The sequence below is a fragment of the Carassius gibelio genome, chromosome A1 (assembly GCF_023724105.1).
Source record: "Carassius gibelio isolate Cgi1373 ecotype wild population from Czech Republic chromosome A1, carGib1.2-hapl.c, whole genome shotgun sequence".
NCBI classification, from domain to species: Eukaryota; Metazoa; Chordata; class Actinopteri; order Cypriniformes; family Cyprinidae; genus Carassius; species Carassius gibelio.
Window position 1 is genome coordinate 33817281 of NC_068371.1, and position 19715 is coordinate 33836995.

A 19715-nucleotide genomic window follows, 5' to 3' on the forward strand; every position below is an offset into this window, starting at 1 on the left:
AATTCAGATTTATCATTTATAAAAACTATATAATATTCTGATGTAAGCCCATCATTTCCAGAGGATTTGTTGTTTTTAAGAGCTTTTATACAAAATTCAGTTTCATTTAGAGAAAGGTCTTGAGATCTCTCTGATTTCTTTCTAAAGACAATGTTTTTGGACTTTTATAATTGTTTTAAAAGAATCACATCCTCTCCTTAAGAATAAATATCTGTCTAATATTTAGAGACAAATAGGTCCTCAGTAACAGTACTGTTCATTTTTATTTTCTAATTAAGTTTATTTCTGCGTTTCTTTTCTCAAAACTAAACAAGTATTTTCTGTTTCTTTCTCCTTCTTCCATCCGTTTCCTTCCAGATCTTTCCAAGGCTTTTTCTTGATAAACACAGTCTCAGTCTTTCTGTACATTTTCTGAATCATCACTGTTGGATGATGGGTAGTTGATTGAGTTTAATTAGAAATCTCTGATTATGTCTTGAATACGTTCTTTTTTTCATGGCCAACTTTTTTCTAAATTGAATGCTAAATTCTCTTTTTTTCACAATTTTTTTGTTCCCAAACTGTGCTATATTTCTTTCTAAACTTTGTCTGTGTCCAGTATTTGTTTTTTAATGTTTGGATATGCTCCACATATTCTTGAATTAAATAATTATTTAATTTCCAATAGCTTGAATTTCTACAATTACATGGAACATCTTAAAATGTAATGTTTAAAGTTAAAACTTTGTGGGAATAGCAGGGGAAATTTTAGTCTGCAAAACATTTTGTTCTAATTCTGAGGAAAACAGGCCAAAAGTCGAAAGAAGTGAAGCTCAATAAAAAAGCTCTGGATCTGATATAGTAGTCTTTCTTGTTGTCTTCACGTGCTTTCTTCACATGTGACCACAGAAGCGATCGTTTGTCCTTTTCTTCTTTGATCAGATCCTCCACGGATTGAAGCTTGTGTTGTTTTTCGGGAATTTCCTTTTTTTGTCATTCCTCCATATGGCATCTCACATGAATCCTGCTCGACTAGAGAAACTAGGAGTAACTGATGGTGATGTATTAAACTCTGGTCTGATACTATAAAAACAGTGAAGATTTGTCAGTCAGATATCACTAGTTTATATTCTGAACAAGCACAGAATCACTACACCTGCATGATTAGAAAAATACAGTATTACTAAAAAATAAATGTGAACAGAGTCATAGCCACAAATAAATAAATAAATATTATCAGTTGGATATGTCGGCTGGTCACATTACAGCACAAAAGGGATTCATGCTTTCAAAAAACCTGGTGTCAGATTACAGCAGCATAAAACACACTCGTCTCTGAACAGAGATTCATGATTTCTGTTTTGATTCATTCTCAACAAACACATGAGCACTGAGTTCCTCCACTGATGTGGTCAAAGTGTTTCTGTTATTAGTTTTGTTTTTCATTGACAGACCTCAGATCAGTTCTTCATCATGAAGATCAGTGAGAGATCTTCATCTCCAGATCCCAGCTTTGTGTCTCTGAAGAGTGATGCATCCATGCTTGAGCCTCTTAACCTCAGTGCTGAACCAGTGACCTCTGACCTCAGAGCTGAACCAGTGACCTCTGACCTCAGTGCTGAACCAGTGACCTCTGACCTCAGTGCTGAACCAGTGACCTCTGACCCCAGGTGAGACACTGTCCTGTACTGTACACAATAGACTGACTCCTACAACATCATACATCATCTGAACTAAATGTGTTGTGTTCATTACTGTGTGAAGATGTGTATGAATAATTATATTTTAGAGTCAGCAGGAGGAAGAGTAAGAGATCTTCATCTCCAGATCCCAGCTGTGTGTCTCTGAAGAGTGATGCATCCATGCTTGAGCCTCTTACATTCAGTGCTGAACCAGTGACCTCTGACCCCAATGCTGAACCAGTGACCTCTGACCCCAGTGCTGAACCAGTGACCTCTGACCCCAGGTGAGACACTGTCCAGCTTGGTATCGTGCATTTTAAACATTTAATGTTTTTAAATTAACTTAAGAGTCCATATGTAAGACATAAAATATATGAAAAATACTAGACTGCCACCTGTAATGATTTACATTTTTATTTTGTTTATAGCTTAAATCATGTATTTATATATTTTTTAATCATTTTTTTCCTCAGCAGTGTGTATAGAGACACTCAGACCAGAGATCCTCCTCAAGCAGTGAATGATGAACTACAGAGAGTCAAAGAGCAGCACAAAACCAGCATGAAGAACAAGTATGAGAGATTATTTGAGGGACTGAAACTCCAGGAGAATGAAAGCCTCCTGAACAGCATCTACACACAGCTCTACATCATAGAGGGAGAGAGAGAAGGAGTGAATGAAGAACATGAGGTTTTACAGATGGAGAAAACAGCCAGAACACAACCCTCACAAGACACTCCAATCTACTGCAATGACATCTTTAAAGCCTCCGCTGAAGCAGGATGTGAGGAGAAAGAGCAGATCAAGACTGTTCTTACTAAAGGCATCGCTGGAATCGGAAAAACCGTCTCTGTGCAGAAGTTCATTCTGGACTGGGCCGAGGGAAAAGCCAATCAGGATGTAGATTTCATGTTTGTGCTTCCATTTCGAGAGCTGAACTTGATCCGAGATCATCAGTACAGTCTTCACAGACTTCTGCTGGACTTTCATCCTGAACTTCAAGATCTGGACTCACAGATTTATGAGGAGTGTAAAGTTGTGTTCATCTTTGATGGTCTGGATGAAAGCAGAATCACACTGATGTTTTCAGACGCTCAGAAAGTTTGTGATGTGACTGAGACTTCATCAGTGGCTGTGTTGATGTCAAAGCTGATGAAAGGAGAGCTGCTTCCCTCTGCTCTCATCTGGATCACCTCCAGACCAGCAGCAGCCAATCAGATCCCCTCCAAATACATCCACCGTCTGACAGAGATTCAGGGATTCACTGAGCCTCAGAAGGAGGAATATTTCAGGAAGAGAATCAGTGATGAGCATCAAGCCAGCAGAATCATCTCACACATCAGAAGAGCAAGAAGCCTCCACATCATGTGCCACATCCCCGTCTTCTGCTGGATCTCATCCACTGTGCTTCAGAAGCTCCTGGAAGAAGATCTGAGTGCAGAAATCCCTCAAACTCTGACTGAAATGTACATCCACTTCCTGCTGATTCAGATCAACATGAGGAAGCAGAAGTATGAAGAGAGAGATCCAGAGAAACTCCTTCCGTCCAACAGAGAAGTGATTGTGAAACTTGCTGAAGTGGCTTTCAAACAGCTGATGGAGGGCAATGTGATGTTCTATGAGGAGGACCTGATTGAGAGCAGCATAGATGTCACTGACGCCTCGGTGTATTCTGGGATTTGCACTGAGATCTTTAAGCAGAAATCTGTGATTCATCAGAGGAAAGTCTACAGCTTCATTCATCTGAGCGTTCAGGAGTTTCTTGCTGCTTTCTATCTGCTTTACTGCTATTTAAGAAAGAACCAGAAGCAACTGCATGAATTCAGATATCCACTGCTCGAATTCAGATTATCTGGATCTGAAGTCTCTCTGTATGATCTACTAAGATCAGCAGTACATAAAGCTCTCAAGAGTAAGAATGGACGTCTGGATCTGTTCCTGCGGTTCCTGCTGGGCGTCTCACTGGAGTCCAATCAGAGACTCTTACAGGATCTACTGACACACACAGAGAACAGCTCAAAGCAAATCCGCAGAACCACACGGTACATTAAAGAGAGGATCAAAGATCCAGATGATCCTAATCCTCTCTCAGCTGATCAGGCGATCAATCTGTTCCTCTGTCTGCTGGAAGTGAAAGATCAGACTCTGTCCAGAGAGATTCAGGAGTTTGTGAAATCAGACAAACACTCAGAGAAGAAACTCACTGTTGCTCACTGTTCAACAATCTCCTACATGCTTCAGATGTCAGAGGAGACACTGGATGAACTGAACCTCATGAAATACAACACACCAGCTGAGGGGAGAAGAAGACTGATACCAGCTGTGATCAACTGCAGAAAAGCTCTGTGAGTGTTTCATCATCAACTAAAGGATCATATTTAATAATGAATCTGACTCCTCTAAAATAAATGTTCCTGAATGAGAGATTTTCTCCTGAATAAAAACATGTTTGCCAACAGAATCGCAAAGTAGACGAGTGAATTACCCACTGCTTTAAAACCGATATAATTTGGACATTATTCAAGTTAAATGCACAGGCACACAAACACATTTAGTAATGATAAATCTTACTGAAAATGGCTGATTAAGCAGTTGTGTTAGGTTGTGTTCTGTATGCATTAAATTACATTTGGATGTAAATGGTCCTTTTCCTGACATGAATGTAAAACACTCAGCTGCTATGGGAGCGTCTAATGGATCATCTTTATGAGGATGTCGGGCATCCAGCTTCATCTGTCTTTAGTTTGGTCAAGTCACCTTTATTTATATAGCGCTTTAAACAAAATACATTGCGTCAAAGCAACTGAACAGATGCCATTCTTCTAATGATGTAGCAAGTACATAGGGTGTTATGTGAAGTGTTCCGGTTCCAGTTTACCTAATTAATGCAACCTAAAAATCCTTTAACGTATTTGGATATTAAAAGCATATTAGTATGTTATGTGTAAGCCAGGTTAAAGAGATGGGTCTTTAATCTAGATTTAAACTGCAAGAGTGTGTCTGCCTCCCGAAAAATGTTAGGAAGGTTATTCCAGAGTTTAGGCGACAAATAGGAAAAGGATCTGCCGCCCGCAGTTGATTTTGATATTCTAGGTATTATCAAATTGCCTGAGTTTTGAGAACATAGCGGACGTAGAAGATTAGACAGTGTTCTAGGTTATTACAAGCAGAGTTTTTAGGTCCTATAATTAACACCTTTTCAGAATTTAGCAGTAAGAAATTACTCGTCATCCAGTTTTGGATGTTTTTCAAATTGGTGTGTTTCACCGGGCCGCGAAGAAATATAGAGCTGAGAATCATCAGCATAACAGTGAAAACTAACACCATGTTTCCTGATGATATCTCCCAAGGGTAACATATAAAGCGTGAAGAGTAGCGGCCCTAGTATTGAGCCTTGAGGTATTAAACCATGCTAATGCACTTCCATTAATGCCAACAAAGTGTTTAAGTCTATGCAAAAGAATGTTGTGGTCAATTGTGTCAAACACAGCACTAAGATCCAATAAAACTAATAGAGAGATACACCCACGATCAGATAATAAGAGTAGATAATTTGTTTGGTCAGGTTCAGATTCCTCTGCAGTCATTGTATGTTGTAAAAAAAAAAAGAAAATTCCATTCATGTCATGCAACAGCAAGCATAGACTATTAACCAGCAAAAGTGCAGATTCATCACGCGCCAACTTCTTACGCAAATAAGATTGGGAAAGCCTATTAATAAGTCTGATTTTATTTATTAATGTACTTACAATAAATAACAGTAAAATATATTAAAATAACTGCATTATATGCATTACTTATATTTACTTTTGAGTTGAAAACATTATTAATTAACAAATATTTAGTAAAATCTTTCAATCTTTAGGGGAGCAATGATTGAAAATAGTAGCATATTTTGCTAATTACTTATTGCAAATATATGCAATTATATGCACCTCAGCACTGTAATACATTATAAAGCAGAATGAGTGGAGTTTAAATTGTAATTCAAATTATTAAATGGATGCCACCTTATTGGGCAAAATTTTATTAAGAATAAAGGCTTTTCTGATGTGATCTGAAATTTGAAAAGGGAGAAAGAAAGTTTACCAAAAGGCAGATTCGAAACTGAGTCAATCGTGTCAAAAGGAACAGAATGACACACGCTTCACCATCTACACTGAACTTGATGATTGGCAGCTGTCTGTTGTAATGTGATCTCTCTCCTCGTCTCCTAATTGCTCTCCGCTGCTGTTCTGCTTCAGAAGTGATCAGTCCTTTAGAAGCTTGATTCATCAAATACAGTGACAGTGACAAGCGGTTTCTGAGATCTGTAATGCTATTTTTAGCCTTTTATAGTGAATAATTAATCTGCAGTAAAGGACACACATCTCATTAGTGTCCTCATTGCAATCCATGTTGTTAAACATGTTTATTGTGTGTAATAATGTCTATTTTGCTCAGTTAATCTCTATACACTCATGCAAAACCTATACTTTAAATATTAATCCAGTCACTAACAGAGATAATAAATTAATTTCCACAGATCTGTAAGTTCATAGATGATGATTAGTAGTCAAATAAATAGTAAATGTTAATATAATTTTGAGACTCTTAATCATTTAAAAGATCTTCAGCAGCTGACAGAGAATTAAATTCATCTGTTTTATTCCATCATGCTCTCATTCAGGACTCTTTTATTTAATTAAGCTAATTTTAAAGGATTTGATTTCCACATATGTGACTCAGTGAATTCATCTCTGTCTCTTACTGTGAAGTTAAACTACATATCAAGCATTTATTCAACACGTCTCGTTTGATCTTGAATGACTGTGACCTTGATTAAAGTTAATAAAGTTAATAAAGCAAAGCAAGTTACTGTTCCTGTGAACAGCACTGACTCAAACTAATCCATCTGAAGCAGCAAATAAAGAGAAACTACAAATATTGATCACATTAACAATACAGCAGGAAGGATTTAATACAGAAACATAAAATAAAAAACTGATCAACTGTCTGAAGAGTCTCTCAAAAGTTTTATTTTTTATACCTACAGAAAACATTGCTACATTTAGCAAAATGTTAAATATTCATGAGTTGAATAAACAGTCAGGAACTCATTTGATCTCAGATATGAATCAATCTGAAGATTATAAAATTTGTTGTGATTCAGTGTTCAGATTATATCATCCTCCATTCCCTGAGGACAGAAAACTGACAACACTCTGACAATAAAGTAAATGTCTTTATTGTTTTGTTATTTCTTAAATTGTATTTAATCTCTTCTAGATTTTCTGGCTGTAATCTCACTGCTCAGTGTTGTGAGAGATTGTCTTCAGCTCTACAATCCTCAAACTGTGTCCTGAGAGAGCTGGATCTGAGGAACAATGACCTGCAGGACTCTGGTGTAAAGTTTATTTCTGATGGACTGAAGAGTCCAAACTGTCAGCTGCAGATACTGAGGTATTAAGAACATAGAAGTGTGTGTGTGTGTGTGTGTGTGTGTGTGTGTGTGTGTGTGTGTGTGTGTCTGTAGATTATCTCACTGTGTGTGTGTGTGTGTGTCTGTGTTTGTGTGTAGATAATCTGACAGTGTGTGTGTGTGTGTGTGTGTGTGTGTGTGTGTGTGTGTGTTTAAATGATCTGACTGTGTGTGTGTGTGTGTGTGTGTATATGTCTGTATTAGTGTTGCACGATATACTGATACTAAAAATGTATCGCGATACCCTGCTTTAGAAAACAGTATGGTTCCTCATGATACCGGTACTTTAAGAATGACCTTAAAGAAGAGCCGTATTTTCTGAGTTGCATCGACGTGCGGCAGAAGGACAGTGTGTGTTAGGGCTGCAACAAACGATTATTTTGATAATCAAATAATCTAACGATTATTAGAATGATTAATCGACTAATCTTTAATTATTTCACTGATCAATCAATAGAATTTGATTGATTATTCAGCTCTTGCAATTTGTTAAAATCCTGTTATACATAACAAATAAATAAAATACATACTAATCACTTCAGCTTTGGCAAATAATATTATTTAATTACAATTATTATACAATTAATGTATACAAATAAATATATTTGACACACAAAATGAGATGACATAGAAACCTTATTTACAGTTTAATTACTATATGAAATTTAACTGAACGACACGTCATTCTGCCTAACATCTCCTTTCATAAGTATATAATATGGATAAGAAACAAAATAAAGGTAAGTGATTAGATGTTTTATTTTTGGATACAAATTTTATTCACAATATACACTACCAGTCAAACATTTCTGAACAGTAACATTGTTTTTAAAGATGTTTCCTCTGCTCATCAAGCCTGCATGTATTTGATCCAAAATACAGCAAAAACAGTAATATTTTGAAAGATTTTTTACTATTTAAAATAACTTTATTTTATTTGAATATATTTTAAAATGTAATTTATTCCTGTGATTTCAAGGCTGAATGTTTTGCATCATTACTCCAGTCACATTGTGAGCGACCACTTGGCTAAAATTGTTTATAAAACGACGATAGAAATGAGCAAAACCGAGAAAGCGACACGAGAGTCAGGGACGGGCCAGTCGGCAACCACCTGGACCTTAGCTGGGTCCATACTGATCCCCTCTTCAGAGATGACCGAGCCCAGAAACGTTACCGAGGACATGTGAAAGGAGCATTTCTCAGCCTTGACAAATAGTCGATTCTTAAGCAAGCGTTGGAGGATGTGGCGAACGTGTTGTACGCGGACTTGGAGAGAAGGTGAGAAAATTAATATGTCATCGAGATGACAAAGACGAATAAATTGAGCATATCCTGAAGGACGTCATTAACAAGAGCCTGAAAAATGGCGGGGGCATTGACCAATCCAAAGGGAAGAACCTTATACTCAAAGTGTCTGAGGGACATGTTAAAGGTGGTTTTCCACTCGTCCTTCTCTCTAATACGCACAAGATGATAAGCATTATGGAGGTCGAACATGGAAAAAATCTTTGCTCCCTGCAAAATCTCAAAGGCCGAGGACATCAGTTGCAAGGGATAGCGATTCTTAACAGTAATGTCATTCAGCCCCTAATAATTTAAGGCAGGGGCGCAACGACCCGTCCTTTTTCTTGACAAAAAAAAAAAAAAACAGAGCTGGCAGGAGACGAGGACGGAACGATGGTGCCGACATTAAGGAATTCGGATAAGTAATTCTCTAACGCCTCCCGTTCAGGAGCCGAAAGGGAGTAGAGCCTTCCCCGTGGGGGCGTGGTACCCGGGAGAAGATCAATAGTGCAGTCGTATGGGTGATAGGGGAGAGACATGGGAAGAGACATGGCTCGGGAATGACTGAAAACCCCTCACATATCGTGATATTCCTCCGGTACTCCAGACAATTCCCCTGCCTCCTCCTGAAAAACAGAAAATGAAGACACAGGGCGAACAGCAGAGACTAAACACTCAACATGACATGACAACTTCCAAGACAAAATGGATCCCTTAGCCCAATCAATGTGAGGATTATGGAGCTTTAGCCAAGGATGGCCTAAAACAACAGGAGTGTAAGGAGATCGAAAAATAAAAAAAGAAATTGTCTCTCTGTGATTACCAGAAATGGTAAGAGTCAATGGAATAGTCTCCTTCTGTACTCTATGTAGGGAACTGCCATCTAGGGCGAAAAGAGGGGTGGATTCTCTTAAGTGTGTGAGTGGAATACCTTGCTCAAGCGCCCACTCCTCATCAACAAAGTTTCCCTCTGCCCCACAGCTGATGAACCGGCCCAATGAAGATGCACCAGAAGTGTTGTGCAGGAGCTTGAAGGAATGACCTTGGTGATGGCGCTCACCAGTAACCCGCTACCTACTGACGAGCGTTGGCTTTTACCAGGCACAATGAGACAAAGTGATTGGCGCTCGCACAGTACATACAGAGGCGATTCAACATCCTCTTCTTGCGCTCCTTAGGAGAGATCCAAAGAGCTCAAAGCTGCATTGGTTCGGAATCCAGAGTTGACAAGGAAAAGAGTAGAAAAGAGAGCGCCCTCCATGCAGCGAGCTCTGCGCCGTAGGTCGAATCGTCTCTCAACCCGAATAGCCAGGTCAATGAGATCGTTGAGCCAAGTGGGAATCCCATGGATGAGGACTTCGTCCCTCACCTCAGGATTGAAGCCCTCCAAAAAACGAGCGACCAAAGCAGGTTGGTTCCAGCTGCAGGTGGTAGTGAGGGTCTGGAACTCAATAGAAAAATCAGGCACGGAGCGCCTCCCCTGCCCTAGAGCGGAAAGCAGTGGAGAAGCCTCCTCACCGTAGGCTGATCAGTCAAAGACCCGGATCATCTCCTCCTTCAAAAGCGCAAAGCTGGAGATGCAATCTGTCTCCGCCTCCCAGTTAGCCATTCCCCATTCCCCATTCTCGAGCCCGGCCAGCGAGAAGGGAGAGAACATAGGCGACCTTGGCTTGCTCCTTTGCATATATCACGGGCTGTAGGGAAAACACCACCTCGCACTGGGTAAGGAAAAACTGACATTGTTTTGGCTCACCCGAATAGACTCCGACGGGACAGGAGGAACATGCGAGGTGGAAGGCTGGAGGTGCATATTGTGGACCTGGCAGGAGAGCTCGGACATCTGAGCGGCCAGCGTCTCGACGGCGTGTCTAAGCTAAAGAATAAAAATGCGCATTTGATCAGATGCAGCTACACTCACAATTTAAGATACATTATTTGAATGTTTGGAGAAAGAGATGTGTTTTTAATCTAGATTTAAACAGAGAGAGTTTGTCTGAACCCCGAACATTATCACGAAGTCTATTCCAGAGTTTGGGAGCCAAATGTGAAAAAGCTCTACCTCCTTTAGTGGACTTTGCTATCCTAGGAACTACCCAAAGTCCAGCGTTTTGTGACCTTAGGGTGCGTGATGGGTTGTAGCGTGGTAGAAGGCTAGTTAGGTATGCAGGAGCTAAACCATTTAGGGCCCTATAGGTAAGTAATGATAATTTGTAACTGATACGGAACTTAATAAGTAGCCAGTGCAGAGACTGAAAAAAAAATTGGGAAATATGATTATATTTTCTTGACCTGGTAAGGACTCTAGCTGCTGCATTTTGGACTACCTGTAGCTTGTTTATCGAAGAAGCAGGACAACCACCTAGAAGTGCATTACAATAGTCCAGTCTTGACATCATAAATGCATGAACTAGCTTTTCTGCATCAGAAACAGTGTTTCTAAGATGGAAGAATGCAGTTTTTGTAACATGGGAAATATGATTTTCAAAAGACAAGTTGCTGTCTAATATAACACCCAGATTTTTGACTGTAGAGGAAGTAACAGTACATCCATATAGTTGCAGATTGTAATCTACAAGATTATGTGTAGTGTTTTTGGTCCAATAATTAATATCTCTGTCTTATCCGAATTTAATTGGAGAAAATTATTGGTCATCCAATCTTTTACAATTTTAACACACTCTGTTAGCTTAGATAATTTAGAAGTTTCATCTGGTCTCGTTGAGATATATAGCTGAGTATCATCAGCATAACAGTGGAAGCTAATTCCGTATTTTCTAATAATATTACCAAGGGGCAACATGTATATTGAAAATAGAAGGGGACCTAGGATGGATCCTTGTGGCACTCCATATTTTACTGGTGATAAATGAGATGACTCCCCATTTAAATAAACAAAATGGTAGCAATTGGACAGGTAGGATCTAAACCATCTTAGAGCCTGTATAGGTTTGTAATCGTTCTATTGGTATGTCATGATCTATGGTGTCGAACACAGCACTAAGATCAAGTAAAACTAGAAATGAGATGCAGCTTTGATCTGACGCAAGGAGCAGGTCATTTATAATTTTAACAAGTGCAGTTTCTGTGCTATGGTGGGACCTGAAACCTGACTGAAATTCTTCATACAGATGATTTTTGTGCAAGAAGGTGCTCAATTGAGCTGACACAACTTTTTCTAAAATTTTAAACATGAATGGAAGATTTGAAATAGGCCTGTAATTTGCCAGTTCACTAGGATCTAGTTTTGGTTTCTTAATAAAAGGATTAATAACCGCCAGCTTGAATGGTTTTGGGAAGTTACCTAAAGATAACGATGAGTTAATAATATTGAGAAGCTGTTCTTCTATTACAGGTAAAAACTCTTTCAGTAATTTAGTGGGTACAGGATCTAATAAACATGTTGTTGGTTTATATACAGTGATAAGTTTATTTAGCTCTTCCTGTCCTATATTTGTAAAGCACTGCAGTTTATCTTTGGGTGCGATGAATGAAACTGAAGTGTTAGACGCTGTAGAATCTACATTCGCTATTGTATTTCTAATGTTATTTATTTTATCAGTGAAAAAAATTCATAAAGTCATTACTATTAAATGTTGGTGGAATATTGAAATCAGGTGGCATCTGGTAATTTGTTAATTTAGCCACTGTGCTAAATAAAAACCTCGGATTGTTTTGGTTATTTTATTTGAGTTTGTTTATATGCCCTGCCCTAGCAGTTTTTAGAGCCTGTCTATAGCTGGACATACTGTTTTTCCATGCAATTCTAAAAACTTCCACGTTTTCCCTCCATTTGAGTTCAAGACTACGAGTTTCTTTCTTGAGAAAGTGAGTATTACTGTTATACCAGGGCACAGTCATTTTTTCTCTAACCTTTTTCAATTTGATGGGGGCAACAGCTTCTAATGTATTAGAGAAAATAGTGCCCATGTTGTCAGTGATTTCGTCTAATTCATGTTTATTTTTGGGTACAAATAGCATTGAGATAGATCAGGCAGGTTATTTGCGAATCTTTCTTTGGTGGCTGGAACAATAGTTCTGCCCAGACGGTATCGCTGAGACATATAGTTAATATCAGTTATACGCAGCATGCACGATACAAGGAAATTGTCTGTAACATCATCTCTTTGAGATACAATATCTATAGCAGTAAGATCGATTCCATGCGATTATAATTGAATCTAGTGTATGATTAAAATGATGAGTACGCCCGGTGACATTTTGCTTGACTCCAAAGGAGTTTATTAGGTCATTAAACGCAAGTCCTAATGTATAATTTGTATTATCAACGTGAATATTAAAATCTCCCATGATTAGCACCTCATCAGCTGTAACCAAAAGGTCTGAGAGGAAATCTGCTAATTCTTTAAGGAATTCTGTATACGGCCCTGGTGGTCTATACACAGTAGCCAGAGCAAGAGATACAATAGATTTATTTTGCATGTCTGACAGAGTAACATTTAGCAGAAGTATTTCGAATAAGTTAAACCTGTATCCTTTTTTTTTCTGGGTAACATTGAGAATATCACTATATATTGTTGACCAGTCTGACGGGGCTCATGCTTATAACAGTAGTTTGGTGGAGTATACTCGTTTAGACCAAAGTAATCATTTGGTTTTAGCTTGGTTTCAGTCAAGCAGAGTACATCAAAACTATTATCTGTGATCATTTCATTTACAATAACTGCTTTGGGTGTGAGTGATCTATAATTTATGAGCCCAAACTTTAAAAGTGGTTTTTGTTAATTTACTTCACATGTTTCTGGTTTAATCACGATAAGATTTTTTTCTAGATCCTACATTAAGTTTATATTTTAAGTTATTTTAAATCGTAAAAATATTGCACAATATTACTGCTTTTGCTGTATTTTGGTTCCAATAAATGCAGGCTTGTTGAGCAGAAAAGACTTCTTTAAGAAAACATAAAAAATCTTAGCGTTACCATTCAAAAACATTTGACTGGTAGACTAATCTCTTTTAAAATACCTTACTGGGTTATGATAATGAAAACATTCCAGAGCTAGATTAAGCTTTGATCTCTGCAAACCAAACTATCACTTTAATCAAATATTTAATAATAATGTTTAATACCGTAAAGCTGCTTGATTTAAGGTATTGCATAAAAAAATACTATAGATGTGACGTGAATACTTTACTGAGCTTGTGCAAACATCCACATCAGTATAATAAGATGCATTTTTAACTGCTGCTTTCACACTGCTGTGATTTTGTTGTTGTTGTGTATTTCATTATTGAGAGGAAAGCGCGTGTCATATATTTTCTCATATCCAAACACCATTCGGTTCGGCTCGAGTGCGTTTCTCTGAAGCAGTGCTGAGCTAGCGCTGTATCTCATCTTCTCTCAAATTGAATCAAACAATTAGTTCAAATTTAATCAAACGACTACTCGACTACTCAATTTTTTATTGTTGATAATGTCGACTAATTGTTTTAGCCCTAGTGTTCAGCTCTGCTTTAGCTCCCTGCATGAACACTGGCCTTGCCAAACTATATATTCACGCTGCACAGCATTTCTTAAATAAAAAACTTGCAAGAAAGAGAAAATAAAGTGCGGGATTTGCTTGATGATAAAAATAGTTAAGCGCAATAAACCTTTGATTTTGTAATGTTGATGTATTCCTGTTGTTAACTTATTCTTTGTTAACGCTGTTAACAATAGTTTGCGCAAAATCATCCCAGTACTTTAGTCTGTCTATATACTGTATTTTCCGGACTATAAGTCGCACTTTTTTTCATAGTTTGGCTGGTCCTGCGACTTATAGTCAGGTGCTACTTATTTATCAAAATTAATTTGACATGAACAAAGAGAAATGAACCAAGAGAAAACATTACCATCTACAGCCGTGAGAGGGCGCTCTATGCTGTTTCTTGCTCCTGTAGTCTACCACTGAGGAGCAATCGCCCTCTCGCGGCTGTAGATGGTAATGTTTTCTCTTGGTTCTAAATAAATGCGACTTATATTCCAGCGCGACTTATGTTTTTTCCTCATCATGACATATTTTTGGACTGATGCAACTTATACTCAGGCGCGACTTATAGTCCGAAAAATACGGTATCTATTGTTTTCACAGTCTACAGTCATGTCCAAAAATAAAGACACCCTTGGTAAATATGATCAAAAGAGGCTGTGAAAATTCATCTGCATTGATAATCTATGGCGTTATTTCCCTGTCAAATGTCGAGAGCACATAATTGTAGTGCGAAAGTACATTAATATAATGCGCGAATCTCTCTGCTCGCGTGCGGAATATAATGTGTGAGAGCGCGAATCTCTCTGTTCGCATGTGGAATATAATGTGCGGAGCTCGAATCTCTCTGCTCGCAAGCAAATCTCTCTGCTCGCGTGCGGAATATAATGTGAGCGAGCGCGAATCTCTCTGTTTGCGCGCGGAATATAATGTGTGCGAGCGCGAATCTCTCTGTTTGCGCGCGGAATATAATGTGTGCGAGCGCGAATCTCTCTGTTCGCGCGCGGAATATAATGTGTGAGAGCGCGAATCTCTCTGTTCGCGTGCGGAATATAATGTGTGCGAGCGCGAATCTCTCTGTTCGCGTGCGGAATATAATGTGTGCGAGCGCGAATCTCTCTGTTCGCACGCGGAATATAATGTGCGGAGCTCGAATCTCTCTGCTCGCATGCGGAATATAATGTGCGGAGCTCAAATCTCTCTGCTCGCATGCAAATCTCTCTGCTCGCGTGCGGAATATAATGTGAGCGAGCGCGAATCTCTCTGTTTGCGCGCGGAATATAATGTGTGCGAGCGCGAATCTCTCTGTTTGCGCGCGGAATATAATGTGTGCGAGCGCGAATCTCTCTGTTCGCGCGCGGAATATAATGTGCGGAGCTCGAATCTCTCTGCTCGCATGCGGAATATAATGTGTGAGAGCGCGAATCTCTCTGTTCGCGTGCGGAATATAATGTGTGCGAGCGCGAATCTCTCTGTTCGCACGCGGAATATAATGTGCGGAGCTCGAATCTCTCTGCTCGCATGCGGAATATAATGTGCGGAGCTCAAATCTCTCTGCTCGCATGCAAATCTCTCTGCTCGCGTGCGGAATATAATGTGCGGAGCTCGAATCTCTCTGCTCGCACGCAAATCTCTCTGCTCGCGTGCGGAATATAATGTGCGGAGCACGAATCTCTCTGTTCGCGCGTGGAATATAATGTGCGGAGCTCTAATCTCTCTGCTCGCACACGGGAACTGGGCGCCCGTTCTCAGATACACATTGCTCTTGTAAGAATGTTCTCTGGGCTCGCTCAGAGAGTATGCCTGCACTTAAAACGTGTTCAGTGCAATCGTGAATCTCTCCTCTTCACTTAAAGTAAGTGTGTATATGCTTAGACTGTGTTCTGTGCGTTCGCGCATGGCCAATTACTCTTCTCTTCGATTTCTTTCTCTTTGCTCTTGGCATAAACGCTGTCAAAACGGCAACAACCAATCAGAAATAGGCTTCAACGACTGACCAATGAAAACGCGACATTGTACATGGAATCTTATTGGTTGATATTGAACCGCACATGGAACATTACATTTACATTTATTCATTTAGCAGACGCTTTTATCCAAAGCAACTTACAAATGAGGACAGTGGAAGCAATCAAAAACACATGATCATTTAGAAATCATTCTAATATTCTAATTTATTATGAGTGTTGGAAACAGTTCTGCTGTCTAATATATTTGATCAATAAAAGGTTAAAAAGAACTGCATTTATTTAAAAAAAATTATAAATAATTCTAATAATATATATTTTAATAATATATTTTCTTTACTATCACTTTTTATCAATTTAACACTTCCTTGCTGAATAAAAGTATAGATTTTATTTAAAAAGAAAGATTTTTTTTTTTTTTTACTGACCCCAAATTACTGACCAGTAGTGTATATTGCTATTACAAAATATTTGTATTTTAAAAACATAGCTTCTTTTTTTATTTTTTTATTTTTTTACTTTTTATTGATCAAAGTATCCTAAAAAAGTATCACATGTTCTGAAAAAATATTAAGCAGCAGAACTGTCTCCAACTTTGATAATGAATCATCAGATTAGAATGATTTCTAAAGGATCATGTGATAATGATCCTAAAAATTCAGCTTTGCATCACAGAAATGAATGATAATTTAAAGTATAATAAATTTAAAAACAATTATTTTAAATTCTAATAACTACTTATTAAACTTATTATAACTACTTAAAAAATACTTTTTTTTCTTTTTTTTGATCAAAAAAATGCAGGCTTGATGAGTAGAAGAAACTTCTTTCAAAAACATTAAAAATATATATTAAAAATATATTAAAAGTATAAAAATAGGCAAATTCGATGTTCAAGTGTTTTGAAACGCCTTTCTCTGCATGATCCCTGAACACCAGAACACCGCGAGTACTGAATTGGGCTCTTTCACATCTTTTTGTTTGTTCAAACTGCGATTTGTATTTGTTCGTTCAGCCGTTATAGATTTCTAAGCCAATTCAAAGTTAAGTTGCCTATACACTACCAATCAAAAGTTTTTGAACAGTAAGCTTATTAATGTTTCTTAAAGAAGTCTCTTCTGTTCACCAAGCCTGCATTTATTTGATCCATAGTACAGCAAAAAATAAAAATTTGAAATATTTTTACTAGCTTATTTAAAATAACAGATTTCTATTTGAATATATTTTAAAATGTTTTTTTTGAGATTTCAAAGCTGAATTTGTAACATCATTACTCCATTCACACGATCCTTCAGAAATAATTCTGATATACTGATTTGCTTCTCAAAAAAACAAAGGAAAAAAAAACACTTATGATAATGTTGAAAACAGCAGAGTAGATTTTTTTCAGGTTTCTTTGATGAATAGAAAGTTCAGAAAAACAGCATTTATATGAAATAGAAATATTTTGTAAAATGACGTCTTTATCATTACTTTTGATCAATTTAAAGAATCCTTGCTAAATAAAAGTATTAATTTCCATATTTTTGACTCTAAGCTTTTGAATGATTGAGTGTATAATGTTGCAAAAGCTTTTTATTTCAAATAAATGCTGATATTTGAATTGTTCTATTCATTAATGAATACTGAAAAAAATTTACTCATCTGTTTTAAATATTGATAATCAGCAAATCAGCATAATAGAATGATTTCTGAAGGATGAGACACTGAAGACTGGAGTAATGATGCTTAAAATACAGCTTGGACCTAAAATTACATTTAAAAATATATTCAGATAGAAAACAGTTATTTTAAATAGTAAAAATATTTCACAATATTACTGCTTTTGCTGTATTCTGGATCAAATAAATGCAGGCTTGGTGAGCAAAAGAGACTTCTTTAAAAACATTAAAAATCTTACTGTTATAAAACTGTTGACTGGTATATTGTAATGTTTTATATTATATTGTTTGTTTGTTTTTAGCAAAAAAAAAAATAATAATAATAAATTATATATATATATATATATATATATGTGTGTGTGTGTGATTTCTGTCCCCCTCACTCCTGAAAAGATGGCTACGCCCCGATACAAAATATGTCCAAATATTCACCTTGGAAATTATGCTCGAAAAAACTGTCATTTATTTCTTAAGTGAAAGTAAACAGTTGAGGAAAAAAATGGGATGTGTATTATATTGGATGCATTCATCGTCTCTTAAAATGACCATGTCTAATTTAGCTACTTGGCTGCTGTAATGTTAATCCAAGAAAATGAAAGAAAATCACTCACTGCTCTTGACTCAATTACTTTGTAGCTTTAACAGTCAAATCAAAAATTATTCAGACACCAGATATATTTTTTTAAATATATAGCAAAACTGTAATAATGTGAGAAATGTTGAAGGTGTCTGAATAAATGTAGCTTTGATTGTATATTTCATTTTTACATTGAGGACTATGAAGCAGTGCTATTTTACATTTAATGATTTGGTTTCTGTACCTTGACACCTACAAACTTGAAAAAAAACTTAAACATCGGTGTGAAACAGGCGTAAGGTTGTTTGCACTTTGTGCAATGTGGAATTAGTTTACAGCTTTTTCAAGCACTTTGTGATGCATTTTGGAAACAGGAGATGAGCCCCTTTTCTAATGCACCACCTAGTTTGATAAACCCCTTCTCAAAGACTTACTGTTTGTCAATTTAATTTGGGTAACACACATATTCTGAATGTTTGTTACATCTGACCATAGAAGCCATTCCCATTTGAAGTTCCAGTCGTGTCTGATAAATGAATATGCTTTAGTTTGTTTTTGGATGAGCTAGGGGAATTCTTCTTGAAACCCTCCCAAACAACATGTGGTGATGTAGGTTCTGTTTGACTATTTTTTTGTTTGTTTGTTTGTTTTTACAAGGTTTTCTGAAGCCGAGACTAAATTATATTCTGCAATTCTCCAGCTGTGACCCTTGGAGAGTCTTTAGACACTCAAACTCTCCTCCTCACCATGCATTAGGATGATATAGACACACATCCTCTTCCAGGCGGTTTCATAACATTTTATGTTGATAGGAAATTCTTAATTATTGCCCTGATGGTGGAAATTGCCATTTTCACTGCTCTAGCTCTTTTCTTAAAGACACTTCACTAATTTGTGAAGCTCAATTATCTTTTGCTGCAAATCAAAAATATATTCTTTGTTTTTTCTCATTTAGATGGATGATAAAGGGAAATTGGGCTTTGTTTTTCCTCAATATTAGGCTCATTCTCCTATTAATGTATTAGATTATAATAATAATAACTATTATTATTTCTATTTTGATTGAGCAGGCTATTTTAATTCGGCTATCAACCTTCCCAGCTGTTTCACTTCAGCACTGCATTTCACACACACTTACACACGCACACACACACACACACACACACACACACATACAATGCGTAAGAGAGTATAAGAGCTTGTAGTCACTGAAGTTGTAATGCTTTGACTCGGATAACTCATTAAATCCGTGAAATGAAAGAGATGGAACATGAGGAATGAACTAGCAGCTATGAACTAGCTGTCTTAAATACAGTATTTTTATATTAACTCTTTCCCCGCCAGCATTTTTAAAAAAAGTTGCCAGCCAGCGCCAGGGTTTTTGACAATTTTCGCTAAACTTTAATGGCCCACAGAATATTTTCTTCTATGAATATATGAACATGTTACATATCAAAATAAAGATCTGAGTCTCTGCTTTTAAACAAAAAAAAACTATTTTATTTTATCTTCATTTATTATTTTTTTATTGCCACCTGAACATAGATAGGTTTTGTCAAAAACACAACATTCTGGACAAAAAGCTGAGAAAAAGCCATTTTTATGAAACAAGTGC

General features: G+C 37.2%; 1 protein-coding gene and 1 long non-coding RNA gene across 12 annotated transcripts in view; one reads left to right on the forward strand and one right to left on the reverse strand.

The window, feature by feature from the left end:
• The window catches only part of LOC127939993 (uncharacterized), a 235539-nt gene extending 233896 nt beyond the window's left edge, over positions 1-1643 (reverse strand). Inside the window, exon 1 of the long non-coding RNA XR_008148938.1 lies at positions 1584-1643. This is a non-coding gene — a long non-coding RNA (uncharacterized LOC127939993). The remainder of the gene's footprint in view (positions 1-1583) is intronic.
• Positions 1-19715, forward strand: part of LOC128020811 (NACHT, LRR and PYD domains-containing protein 3) — a 638518-nt gene that overhangs the window by 604744 nt on the left and 14059 nt on the right. The gene's annotated exons all lie outside the window — the stretch shown is intronic.